The sequence below is a fragment of the Lissotriton helveticus genome, chromosome 5_1 (genome assembly GCF_964261635.1).
Source record: "Lissotriton helveticus chromosome 5_1, aLisHel1.1, whole genome shotgun sequence".
Classification (NCBI taxonomy): Eukaryota; Metazoa; Chordata; class Amphibia; order Caudata; family Salamandridae; genus Lissotriton; species Lissotriton helveticus.
The window spans coordinates 1,860,850,469-1,860,862,925 of record NC_136065.1 but is presented as its reverse complement, the minus strand read 5'-3'; positions in this window follow the sequence as shown (position 1 = coordinate 1,860,862,925).

Below are 12,457 nucleotides of genomic sequence, written 5' to 3'. Positions count from 1 at the left end.
CACCTTCTGACCCCTGCCCCCACTTCATCTTCAACAAAGCTGACTCCATCATCGCTCCCCAACTCCGCGATGTCATCAACTGCTCCTTCGACTCTGCCACCTTTCCAGAAATATGGAAACACGCCGAACTCAGCGCCCTTCTGAAAAAAACAACAGCAGACCCCTCAGATCTGAAAAACTACCGACCCATTTCCCTACTCCCTTTCCCGGCTAAAGTCATCGAGAAAGCCGTCAATAGCCAACTAGCAGCCTTCCTTGAATCCAACAACTCCCTGGATCCCTCACAGAATGGCTTTCGAGCCAAACACAGCACCGAAACAGCCCTCATTGCGGCGACCGACGACATCCGAGCACTCCTGGACAACGGTGAAACAGTGGCCCTCATTCTACTTGACCTCTCCGCCGCCTTCGACACTGTCTGTCACAACACCCTCATACAGCGCCTCAACAACATCGGCATACAAGGAAAAGCCTTGGACTGGATCATCTCATTCCTAGCCGGGAGAACCCAGAGAGTCCGACTCCCCCCATTCTACTCAGAGCCCACCGAAGTCATCTGCGGCGTACCTCAAGGATCCTCACTCAGTCCCACCCTCTTCAACGTCTACATGAGTCCCCTCGCCTCCATCGCACTCCAACACAACCTCAACATCATATCATACGCCGACGACACCCAGCTAATCCTTTCCCTCACCAAAGACCCCAACACCGCCAAAAATAACCTTCACGAAGGTATGAAAGAAGTAGCCGAATGGATGAAACAGAGCCGCTTAAAACTCAACTCAGACAAGACAGAGGTGCTCATCCTAGGATCCTCCCCCTCAGCTTGGGACGACTCCTGGTGGCCTTCCGCTTTGGGATCTGCGCCCACTCCCACAGACCATGCACGTAACCTCGGCTTCATTCTAGACTTCTCCCTCTCAATGTCCAGACAAGTCAACGCTGTATCGTCCTCCTGCTTCAACGTCCTTCGCATTCTCAAAAAGATCTTCCGTTGGATCCCCCTCGAAACAAGAAAGACTGTCACCCATGCACTGGTCACGAGTCGACTGGACTACGGCAACACACTCTACGCCGGAATTACAACAAAATTGCAGAAAAAACTCCAGCGCATCCAAAACACATCAGCGAGACTCATATTAGACATCCCGCGCCAAGAGCACATCACCGGTCACTTAAAAAACCTCCACTGGCTTCCCGTCAACAAAAAAATTACTTTCCGCCTTCTTACCCACGCACACAAGTCCCTTTACAATCTAGGACCCGAATGCCTCAACACCCGACTGTCCTTCTACTATCCCACCCGCCAACTAAGATCATCCAATCAAGCCCTCGCCGCAGTCCCGCGCATCCGAAAAACCACCATGGGTGGCAGATCCTTCTCCTTCCTAGCTGCCAAGACCTGGAACTCACTCCCCACCCACCTCCGCCTTACTCAGAATCACATCTCCTTCAGAAAAGAACTGAAAACATGGCTATTCGATAAAAAGTAAACCCCTCCCTCCAGCGCCTTGAGACCCTCTGGGTGAGTAGTGCGCTTTATAAATACATGAACTAAAGGACATAGGAGAGAATAACAATCTGTGATAAACGAAAAAAGGGTTTGTGTGGTATTAGCAGCACCAGAAGTTTTATGGAGTTTGTACCAAGTCTTGTCCCAAGTATTGATTGACCACTCTTGAGAAAAGTCCTTTTCCCACAACTTCTCAGTTTTTGATTCATGCCTTTCTGAGGAGAAAAATAAAGATTTTGTAATTGTAGATACTGAAGAAGAACCTTCTAGAGTTGAGAAAAGAGAGTCAGAAGGTATATGAGAGTCAGGAGAGGCAAATACATTATGGAGGAAATAGGTGAGGGAAGTATGAAGAACATTATATTGTGATCTGAATGATGATGGTAAAGAAAATTTAGATTGAATGTCAAAAAAGAAAGAGGTATGTTGTCAGTTATGAGTTGTGAAATCCAACATAAGCCTTTACAGTGCCATATTTTTCAATAGCTAGAACGATTACGAATCTTTAAAGATTTATTATGCCAGATAGGGTGATTATGCAGGGAGGTAATGGAGGGAGGTGATGAAGGTAGCAGAGGATACAAAAGTTTACGAGAGTGAGTAATGACTGGAGAGCGTAGAGGCAATGTTTGCAGTAAAAGTTCAAATTTCTTGAAAGCTAAAAGGAGTAATAAGATCTTTTTCTAATTGTTGCCAGAGAGGTGGATGTAAGGGGATATCCATAGAAATCCATCTAGCAGCTTGTTTGAGTGAGAATGCTGAGTGATAAGTCATAAAGTCAAGGAATTTGAGGCCGCCACTAGGTCAATCCTATTTAAGAGAGGATAAAGCAATACGTGAAGGTTTACTTTTCCATAAAAATGTTATCAAGATGGAATGAATCCTTTTAAAATAATATTGAGGAATATGAATAGGAATCATTGAAATAGTGTATAGCACCAGGGGGGAGAGCGACATCTTAATAGAGTCTAACCGACCTCACCAGGAAAGAAATAGGGGATGCCATCGGGTAATATTATCATTTAATTTTTTAAGAATGTAATCAAAATTCACTTTAAGAGTGTTAGCCAACGAAGGTGTGAACCATAATCCAAGGTATTTTATTTTAATGGGCTGCCAGGAAAAACCAGAAGAATCAAGAGATGTTTTTGGTAAAGAAAGTTTAAAGGCAAAATTTTGCATTTATAGGAGGATACCTGTTGAAGAAAGGGATTAAGGAATGTTTCAGGATTGGAACAATAGAGAAGAATATCACCCATCCACTCTCACACTGTGATCTGCACTATTATACTTCATACCACTCCACTGTAAGCCACTCTACTCTGTGCCACTCCACTGTACGACACTCTACTATACACCACTATACTCAACGACAATCCACTATACACTATTACACTATACACCACTCCACTCTATGCCATTCCAATTTACGCCACTCCATTCTATGTCACTACACTCTACGCTACTAGGCTCTACACTATTCCACTGTACGACTTTTCACTCCACGCCACTCTACTCTATTACACTATATACCACTCCACTAAACTCAATGTAATTCCTCTCTATATCACTCGACTGTACGCTACTCAACTCTATGCCACTGCACTGTATGCCACTCCTCTTTATGCCACTACACTCTACACTATTCCACTGTATGCCACTACACACTATAATACTCCACTCTATTTCACTCTTCTGTACGCTACTATAATGTACATTCCTCCACTCTATGCTATTTCACTCTGCATAGCTCCAATCTCGCCACTGTACAGTACTCTACACTATTCCACTCTATGTCACCCCACTGTGTGCAAATCTACTTTACACTATTCCACAACACTCTTTTGTATGCCACTATAATGTACTTCACCCACTGTACACCGCTTCACTATTTGCAAATACTATCTATGATACTCAACAATTTGTTATTCCACCCTCCCTCACTTCATTCTATACCAGCCCACTTTTCACCACTCCACTGTACAATATTCTACTGTATACCACTATACTCTACAAAATCCCACTGTACGCTTTTCCACTCTACGCCACTGCACTCTAGGCCACTCCATTGTACTCCACTTCACTGTAAGCCACTCCAATATACACTATCACACTGTAAGCAACTACACTCTACGACACTCAACTCTACACTATTCAACTCAATGCCACTACACGTGACCCACCTCCACTGTATGCCACTCCACTGTATGGTACTCCACAGTATCCAACTCCACTGTACACCACTCCACTCTATGCTAATCAAATCTATGTTACTCTGGTGTACGCCACTACCGTGCATACCACCCTACCTCACTCCATTCTATGCCACCCCGCTTTTCACCACTCCACTGTACACTATTCTATTGTATACCACTATACTCGTATACTAGACAAGAATGTCCACGGGTCTAAAACAATCACCAAATCTACCTCAATGACAAATCGACCAAAACAATGAAACAAGCATTTGCAATGCAATAGGTCTCGCATTAGGAAAGTTTGAGCTATTGGTATTGTAAATGACACATTTTTTATTTATGTGTTGGTTTTGAAAATAGCGAACTTCATAGCTTTGTCATTTACAATGCCAATAGTTTTAACTTTCTCAAATGTGACACCTATAGCATTTATAATGCAATATAAGTTGTATTTACATGATTTAGATGTATTGATATTACAAAGAACAATGGCTTTTACATTTTTTAATAATTAATACTTAAATAAAAGTTATTGTAATTTATAATGGCAATAGCTTAAACTTTTGTAAATAATTTTTGTGAAGATTATGTTAATTGTATTTTATTGTGATGAAAATCCAAGAACAGAAGTGAAATATTAACATCTTTTTGTGACATTTGTAATAAAGCTTGAAACATTGAGAGAACATATTTGAACCAGTTGTTGAATTGTTGCACAGATTGATTGTGTGGAGTTGCTGAGTGATGTTGTGGTGGCGACGAGAGATGCTGTGGCGTTCAGTGATGCTGTGGTAGCGCCTAGTGATGTTGGATTTCCCATGAGTGATGCTGTGGTGGTACTGAGTGATGCTGTGGTGAAGCAATAGATAGATAGAGTGAGGGAGATAGATAGATAGATAGATAGATAGATAGATAGATAGATAGATAGATAGATAGATAGATAGATAGATAGATAGATAGATAGATAGATAGATAGATAGATAGATAGATAGATAGATAGATAGATAGATAGATAGATAGAGGGCAAAAGATAGATGGACAGATAGAGTGATGGCGATAAATAGAGTGAGTGCGATAGATAGAGTGTATTTATGTTGCATTGAGTAGTGTAAGTATGAGGTGTGTAATTATATGGCACTGAGTGGTAATATGGGGAGTGTATGTTGTATTCAGTAGAGTAATTATGTGGCACTGAGTGGTATTTGGAGTGTATGTTGCATTGAGTGCAGTGTAATTACGTAGCATATTATTATATGGCACTGAGTGTTATTGTTTGGAGTGTATGTTGCATTGAGTGCAGTGTAATTATGTAGCATATCATAATGTGGAACTGAGTGGTATTGTGTGGAGTGTGTGTTACATTCATTAGAGTAATTATATGGTGTGTAATTATGTGGCACTGAGTGGGATTTGGAGTGAATGTTGCATTGGGTGCAGTGTAATTATGTGGCGTGTAATTGTGTGGCACTCAGTGGTATTTGGAGTGTATGTTGCATGGAGTGCAGTGTAAATATGTGGTGTGTAATTATGTGGCACTGAGTGGTATTTGGAGTGTATGTTGCATTGAGTGCAGTGTAATTATGTGGCGTGTAAATATGTGGCACTGAGTGGTATCTGGAGTGTATGTTGCATTGAGCGCAGTGTAATTATGTAGCATGTAATTATGTGGCACTGAGTGGTATTGTTTGGAGTGTATGTTGCATTGAGCGCAGTGTAATTATTTAGCATGTAATTATGTGGCACTGAGTGGTATTGTGTGGAGTGTATGTTGTATTCAGTAGAGTGTAATTGTGTGGCGTGTAATTTTGAGGCACTGAGTGGTATTGTTTGGAGTGTATGTTGCATTGAGTGCAGTGTATTTATGTAGCATATAATTATGTGGCACTGAGTGGTATTGTGTGGAGTGTGTGTTGCATTCAGTAGAGTGTAATTATGTTGCATATAACTATGTGGCACTGAGTGGTATTTGGAGTGTATGTTGCATTGATAGCTGTGTAATTATGTGGCAGTGCAGTGTGTGTGAGGCAGCCAGTGTGTGTGTGTGTGTGAGGCAGCGCAGTGTGGGTGTGTGTGAGGCAGCGCAGTGTGTGTGGCAGCGCAGTGTGTGAGGCAGTGTGTGTGTATGTGTGAGGCAGCACTGTGTGTGTGTGAGGCAGCGCAGTGTGTGTGTGTGTGTGAGGCACCGCAGTGTGTGTGTGAGGCAGCGCAGTGTCTGCGTGTGTGAGGCAGCGCAATGTGTGTGTGTGTGTGTGTGTGTGTGAGGCAGCGCAGTGTGTGTGTGTGTGTGAGGCAGCTCAGTGTGTGTGTGAGGCAGCGCAGTGTGGGTGTGATGCATCACAGTGGGTGTGAGGCAGCACAGTGTGGGTGTGAGGCATTGCAGTGTGTGTGTATGATGCAGCGCAGTGTGTGTGTGAGGCAGCGCATTGTGTGTGTGAGGCAGGGCAGTGTGTGTGTGTGAGGCAAGGCAGTGTGTGTGTGTGAGGCAAGGCAGTGTGTGTGTGAGGCAGCACAGTGTGTATCATGGCAGTGTGTGTGTGATGCAGCGCAGTGTGTGTGTGAGGCAGTGCAGTGTGTGTGTGAGGCAGTGCAGTGTGTGTGTGATGCAGCGCAGTGTGTGTGAAGCAGTGCAGTGTGTGTGAAGCAGCGCAGTGTGTGTGTGTTGAGGCAGCGCAATGTGTGTGTGGCAGCGCATTGTGTGTGTGAGGCAGGGCAGTGTGTGTGAGGCAAGGCAGTGTGTGTGTGAGGCAAGGCAGTGTGTGAGGCAGCACAGTGTGTATCATGGCAGTGTGTGTGTGATGCAGCGCAGTGTGTGTGTGAGGCAGTGCAGTGTGTGTCTCACAGTGCAGTTTGTGTCTCACAGTGCAGTGTGTGTGATAGGACAGTGTGAGTGACACACAGCAGTGTGCGACTACAAACTGAGTGACAGCGCAGTGTGTATGTGTGAGGCAGCGTAGTGTGTGTGTGAGGCAGCGCAGTGTGTGTGAGGCAGCGTAGTGTGTGTGAGGCAGCGTAGTGTGTGTGTGTGAGGCAGCGCAGTGTGTGTGTGAGGCAGCGCAGTGTTTGTGTGAGGAAGCGCAGTGTGTGTGTGTGAGGCAGCGCAGTGTGTGTTTGTGAGGCAGCGCAGTGTGTGTATGTGAGGCAGCGCAGTGTGTGTGAGGCAGCGCAGTGTATGTGTGTGAGGCAGCGATGTGTGTGTGTGTGAGGCAGCACAGTGTGTATCATGGCAGTGTGTGTGTGATGCAGCGCAGTGTGTGTGTGAGGCAGTGCAGTGTGTGCGCGAGGCACCGCAGTGTGTGTGTGAGGCAGCGCAGTGTGTGCGAGGCAGCGAAGTGTGTGTGTGTGAGGCAGCGCAGTGTGTGTGTGAGGCAGCGCAGTGTGTGTGTGAGGCAGCGCAGTGTGTGTGTGTGTGTGTGTGAGGCAGACTAATGACTGACATTAAAATAGTGTACAGTGGCGATCTTGCTCGCCATATGTTTAATTCTACATTTTTGTCTGTTTGGATTGCGATTAGGAGTATGCAAAATATATGTAATTTGCATTTTTAAAAATAATTCACAATTTTACTGAAATTTTGCATACTTATGTGTCTCTTGGGAGGCAGCCGTGTGCTTCATAAATTGTATTGTATTGTATTGTAAATGCAAAATCGGTGCTATACTGAACTGCTATATGCGTGGATGTATTCCATGCTAAAATATAAAAACACAAGCACTGCAAACAGCAGTTTCTTGCATTCTGTTCTTTCCCGTTGTTCCCAGGCACTCACGATAAATGTTTGCCAAGAGCACTTAATTACGCAATATGAATCAACAGGCTAATTTCAGGAATTTCACATCAAAAGCATATCACGAAATGACCGAAATTATGCGCGGGCAGAACAGAAATTTCACTGATGCCTAGTTGGGATTTCTAGAGCACAAGCTAATAGCTGGGAAGGAACTGCATGTGTCACTCCAGTGAATGTCAGTCGAAATGACCCAGTGCTGACGCTTCCTCCCCCGAGATTCCTACGCCCTTGCTTCAGTCCCAAGGATAGGTCGGGGCCTAAAAGGTTCTTCGTTTCTTCCGCTTTAATGAGCGTCATTGATTCTTCTGTGCTAAACTGTCTGAAAATCGAAAGCGTTTGTTTGTGTAGCGTTTTCCTCTTGTAAGAGCACGGCTGTACTCCCATCTGCCACGCTGCCTCGGGCCCTTCCTTACAGGCCACAGCAGGGACCAGAGCCCTGTTGATGGAGGGAGGCGGGGAGGGGGGGGGAGGGGGGGGAATCTGGCTGCACAGTGAAATAAATGCCCTTTTTTTGATGCATGAGTGCTGGACATAACATGGTACAACACAGCAAAACAGCACACTGCACAGCAAAACTCGCCACAAAAGAGGGGACCCCGCCACTGACGCCTTATAACACTACAAAACAACACAATCTCATCTTGGGACATTGAAACGGATGCTTTTCCAAATAGATGTGGTAACAGAAAATAATAAAATAAAAACCAGTCCTGCGCTACCATCAGCTTTTCGCCGGCCTGTGAGGAGTGGGAGGGCGGGGGCTGCCTGCGCATGCGCGCCACTCTTCAGTTTTGTTTTCAGGTCGGAGCGCGAGCCCGGAGAAGAGAAGTGCCGCATGAAGTCCCGGGTCCCAGGAGGGGGCCCGGGTGAAGACCAGCGGGGAGACTGCGGGGCCCCCATGCCTATGGGGAGAGCTCTGCTTTTTGGGAGAGTGCCAGAGGACCTCGAGTGCTTTGCGGGGCTCCCTTGACAGATGGTGCGAGCCCGAGTCCGACTCCGATGAGTTAAAGGGAGGGGAGGGAGGGAGGGAGGGGGGGCTGTGTGCCGTGTGCCGTGTGCCTGTATGTGTGCCGTGTGCCGTGTGCCTGTATGTGTGTGCCTGCGTGTGCATGCGCACGCCTGTGTGTGTGTGTGTGCGTGCATGCAGAGGGGTGGGGGCTGCCTGTGTCTGTGTGTGAGCAAGGGCTGTGAGTTACTCTGCGCAAGTGCCGCTCAGACGCGCGCTCCCGCGGTGAAAACAGGAAAGGAAAAGCGCGTGGCACATTGCTGTCCACATTCCTAAATACGGGTAACATTAGGTCTGAAGCAGACAGCATCAATGCTCACGCATTGAGGGTAGGTCTGCTCGACCTATAAATGATATATGAGAAATCTACTTGAGAGTATGGATACCCATCAGTCACCAACCGGTGCCGCCCTTAGTCATCATCTGGGTCTCCTCTTGGCATTTCCATAGTGAAACGTTGATGGTGAGCCTGGGACCTGGTGGACGTATCCCACACCAACTTACAAATCACTAGATGACCTACAGATGTAAACTAATTACCATTGTGAGGGGAAAAACTATATTGCAGTGCAGAACTCAATTATGAAAAGTGAATTAAAATTGGGCAAATGAGAGAAGAATTATATTTATTAACATCGCTCAGAGCCCAAAGCTAAAAACTGTTCAAAAATCGCAGTTTTCAACAAATAGCTGCCAGAATGATTAAGGGGTCGACATGTTTCAGCAAAAATGAGGAAAAATATCCTCTGCCTTCCTCAGGTCCTCAATTAAATTGCTACTGCAATGTGCACAACAAATAATGAATAAATAAAAAGTGAATATAAAATGATGCAACCATATCACCTGGGATCCTAGGTGTACATAACATCCTCTGCACGTGGACTGATTGGCCACTGTAACATAAACAAACTTACATTATCAGACTCAATGGTTTTTATCTTTGAGGTAGAACTATCAGGTGTCCACAAACTTTCAACATCCTGTCATGATTAATGTCCATCTATTTTAGCACTAGTAAATCTTAACATCATGTGCAACATTATTCAGTAATGTATTCTTACTCCCATTCTTACTCCCAGTTTACCGAGTCAGCAGGAGGATTGAACCTCACCTCACCTGGCTGCGGCTCAGGGAGACGAAGCACCGCTCTATAAAAATTAAAAAAAACACAGTACTATTGTGAACTGGGCCCTGCTTTTCCCGATATGCCTATCTCTGTTTGAATGTGAAAACATATAGGCCAGCTGTTAAAATGACACAGTAAACATGCTGCTCAGTCATAGAAAACGTGTTGTTATTGTCTGCTATGACTACTTCTCAATCAAAATCCTATTTCAACCCTCAATCAGAACACTGCAATGAAGGGTATCTGCAAATGGAGGTATTAACAGATGGTGTCATACTGGGGATACCGCCTCGAGTCTACTATTCCATCTTGCATATGTCCCCAGATGCTTCCACATCAAAACATTCTAAATACTGCCTTCAACCTTCAGAGACCCTTACATGTGCTGCTAGTAGGGCGCTTGCATTGATCAAACCTTTTACACTGTGAAGCAAATCCTCGAGACCCTTTTGTAATGAGGCTCGTGCATGTAAACCTCCTAGCCTAGACCTCTGACAAGACAAAGAGTCCATCAGAACAGCGTGTAGCCCTCACCTGGCCGTCAGTACTCCAGACGGTCAAGTCAAGTCAAGTCAAATAATTTGTATAGCGCGCTACATACCCAGAGGGTCTCAAGGCGCTTGAGGAAGGGTGTGGACTTACTTGTCAAATATCCAGGTTTTAAGTTGCTTTCTGAAGGCTAAGTGGTTTTGAGTGAGGCGGAGGTGTGTGGGGATGGAGTTCCAGGTTTTAGCAGCCAGGTATGAGAAGGATCTTCCTCTCATGGTGGTTTTGTTGATGCGTGGAACCGCAGCAAGGGCTTGGTTGGAAGAGCGTAGCTGGCGGGAGGGGGTGTAGAAGGAAAGTCGCGTGTTGAGGCAATCGGGTCCAAGATCGTAAAGTGCTTTGTGTGCGTGAGTGAGGAGGCGGAATGTTATCCTCTTGTTGACAGGGAGCCAGTGGAGGTCTTTAAGGTGACCAGAAATGTGGTCTTTGCGCAGGATGTCTAGTATGAGTCTGGCTGAGGCGTTCTGGATGCGTTGGAGTTTTTTCTGAAGTTTTACGGTGGTACCGGCGTATAGGGTGTTTCCGTAGTCCAGGCGACTCGTAACTAGTGCGTGGGTGACCGTTTTTCTAGTTTCGGTGGGGATCCAGCGAAATGTTTTTTTTGAGCATGCGAAGAATATTGAAGCAAGATGATGAGACGGCGTTGACTTGTTTGGTCATCGAGAGTGAGGAGTCCAGGATGACGCCAAGGTTCCGTGCGTGGTCCGTTGGGATGGGTGCTTTTCCTAGGGCCGCTGGCCACCAAGAGTCGTCCCAGGCGGAAGGGGAAGTACCTAAGATGAGGACCTCTGTTTTGTCTATAATGGTCTACCAAGCCGGTCTACCAAGCCGTCCCGGGGAGGTGTCTACCATGTGTATCCGCCATGTTTTATCACTGGAGACCTCTCTTTCACCCGGAGTGCGGGCACGTGATCACATCATGTGATCGCTCGTAACCCTGGGTAATGTAGTTCGCGGTCCATTAAAGCTTCCGTAGTTGTAGGAAAGCGGACCCGTTTTATGTATCGGGTGTCATGATCAAAAATATCTTTACAGCCTTTGTAAATATTCTAACGACACCCACCTTTACTACTGGTCATGATTCTTAGTAATGTGATGTTGATTCAGTGTTCATCTTTATCATTGTTAACGATGCAGACCTACCCTTGCTATCGTATCATCACAATTAGAGTATTTTTGCAATATTTTTGTCAGCATTATAACAGATCTACAAAAGATTGGTTTATTTATTATTTCCATGTCCATTCTAATTAATAAATGGAACCAGTCCTCCTATCAAGTGTCCATAGCCATGCGATCGCTCCTGACTCTGGGCAATGTAGTTCAAAACTATATTGCTTGGAGAGTGGACAAGGTCCATCCATCAGATGTATTAATTCAGCGGTGTTATCATTATTCTTACACTACATCACTGATGGGCCGGATTCTGATGTATACCACTATACTCTACAAAATCCCACTGTACGCTATTCCACTCTGCGCCACTACACTCTAGGCCACTCCATTGTACTCCACTGCACTCTACACCACTCCACTGTACACTATGACACTGTAAGCAACTACACTCTATGACATTCAACTCTACACTATTCGACTCAATGCCACTACACTCTACCCACCTCCACTGTATGCCACTCCACTGTATGGTACTCCGCTGTATGCCACTACACTCTACACCACTCCAGTCTATCCCATTCCAAACTATGCTACTCCACAGCAAGCTATTCCGCAATATTGAACGCAACACTGAGGGAGTGCCGTCCAATATTTTGATAGGTATCTCTTTGGTTTGCTTCTCTAGATAAATAATGCTTCTAAGTAGTGTAACAGACATCGAAGTACTGCAGTATTTTATGGGTTCATTGACAGAACTGGCTGTGCAACCCAGGGATTTCTTGCTGATATGAAGCATGCTGTAAATTGGTTAGTATTGCATACTTTAAAATATATTTTTGGGAGGAGATGACCCCATTACCCCAAATTTTACCAGAGGGAGATGAGCTCACTTTGTGCACTCCCTCACTTTATGCAATGCTGTACTGTTTGAAAATGGGAAACATCCTTTACCCTGCAGTCACACAAAGACCAGCCTTTACAACTCAGTCACTACCCCAAGTGCAACATTACTGTTTCTTACTTTACCACACAAGTCATTACAAGGACATGCTGTAGGGGGCGTGTTGTTGGACTGGTGTTTTATACTATTCCAAAGTCCACATAGTCGAGCGCCCCCCTAAAGTAAGTCGCTGTAACAAAGTGAGTGGTAAATTAACATGTGGTA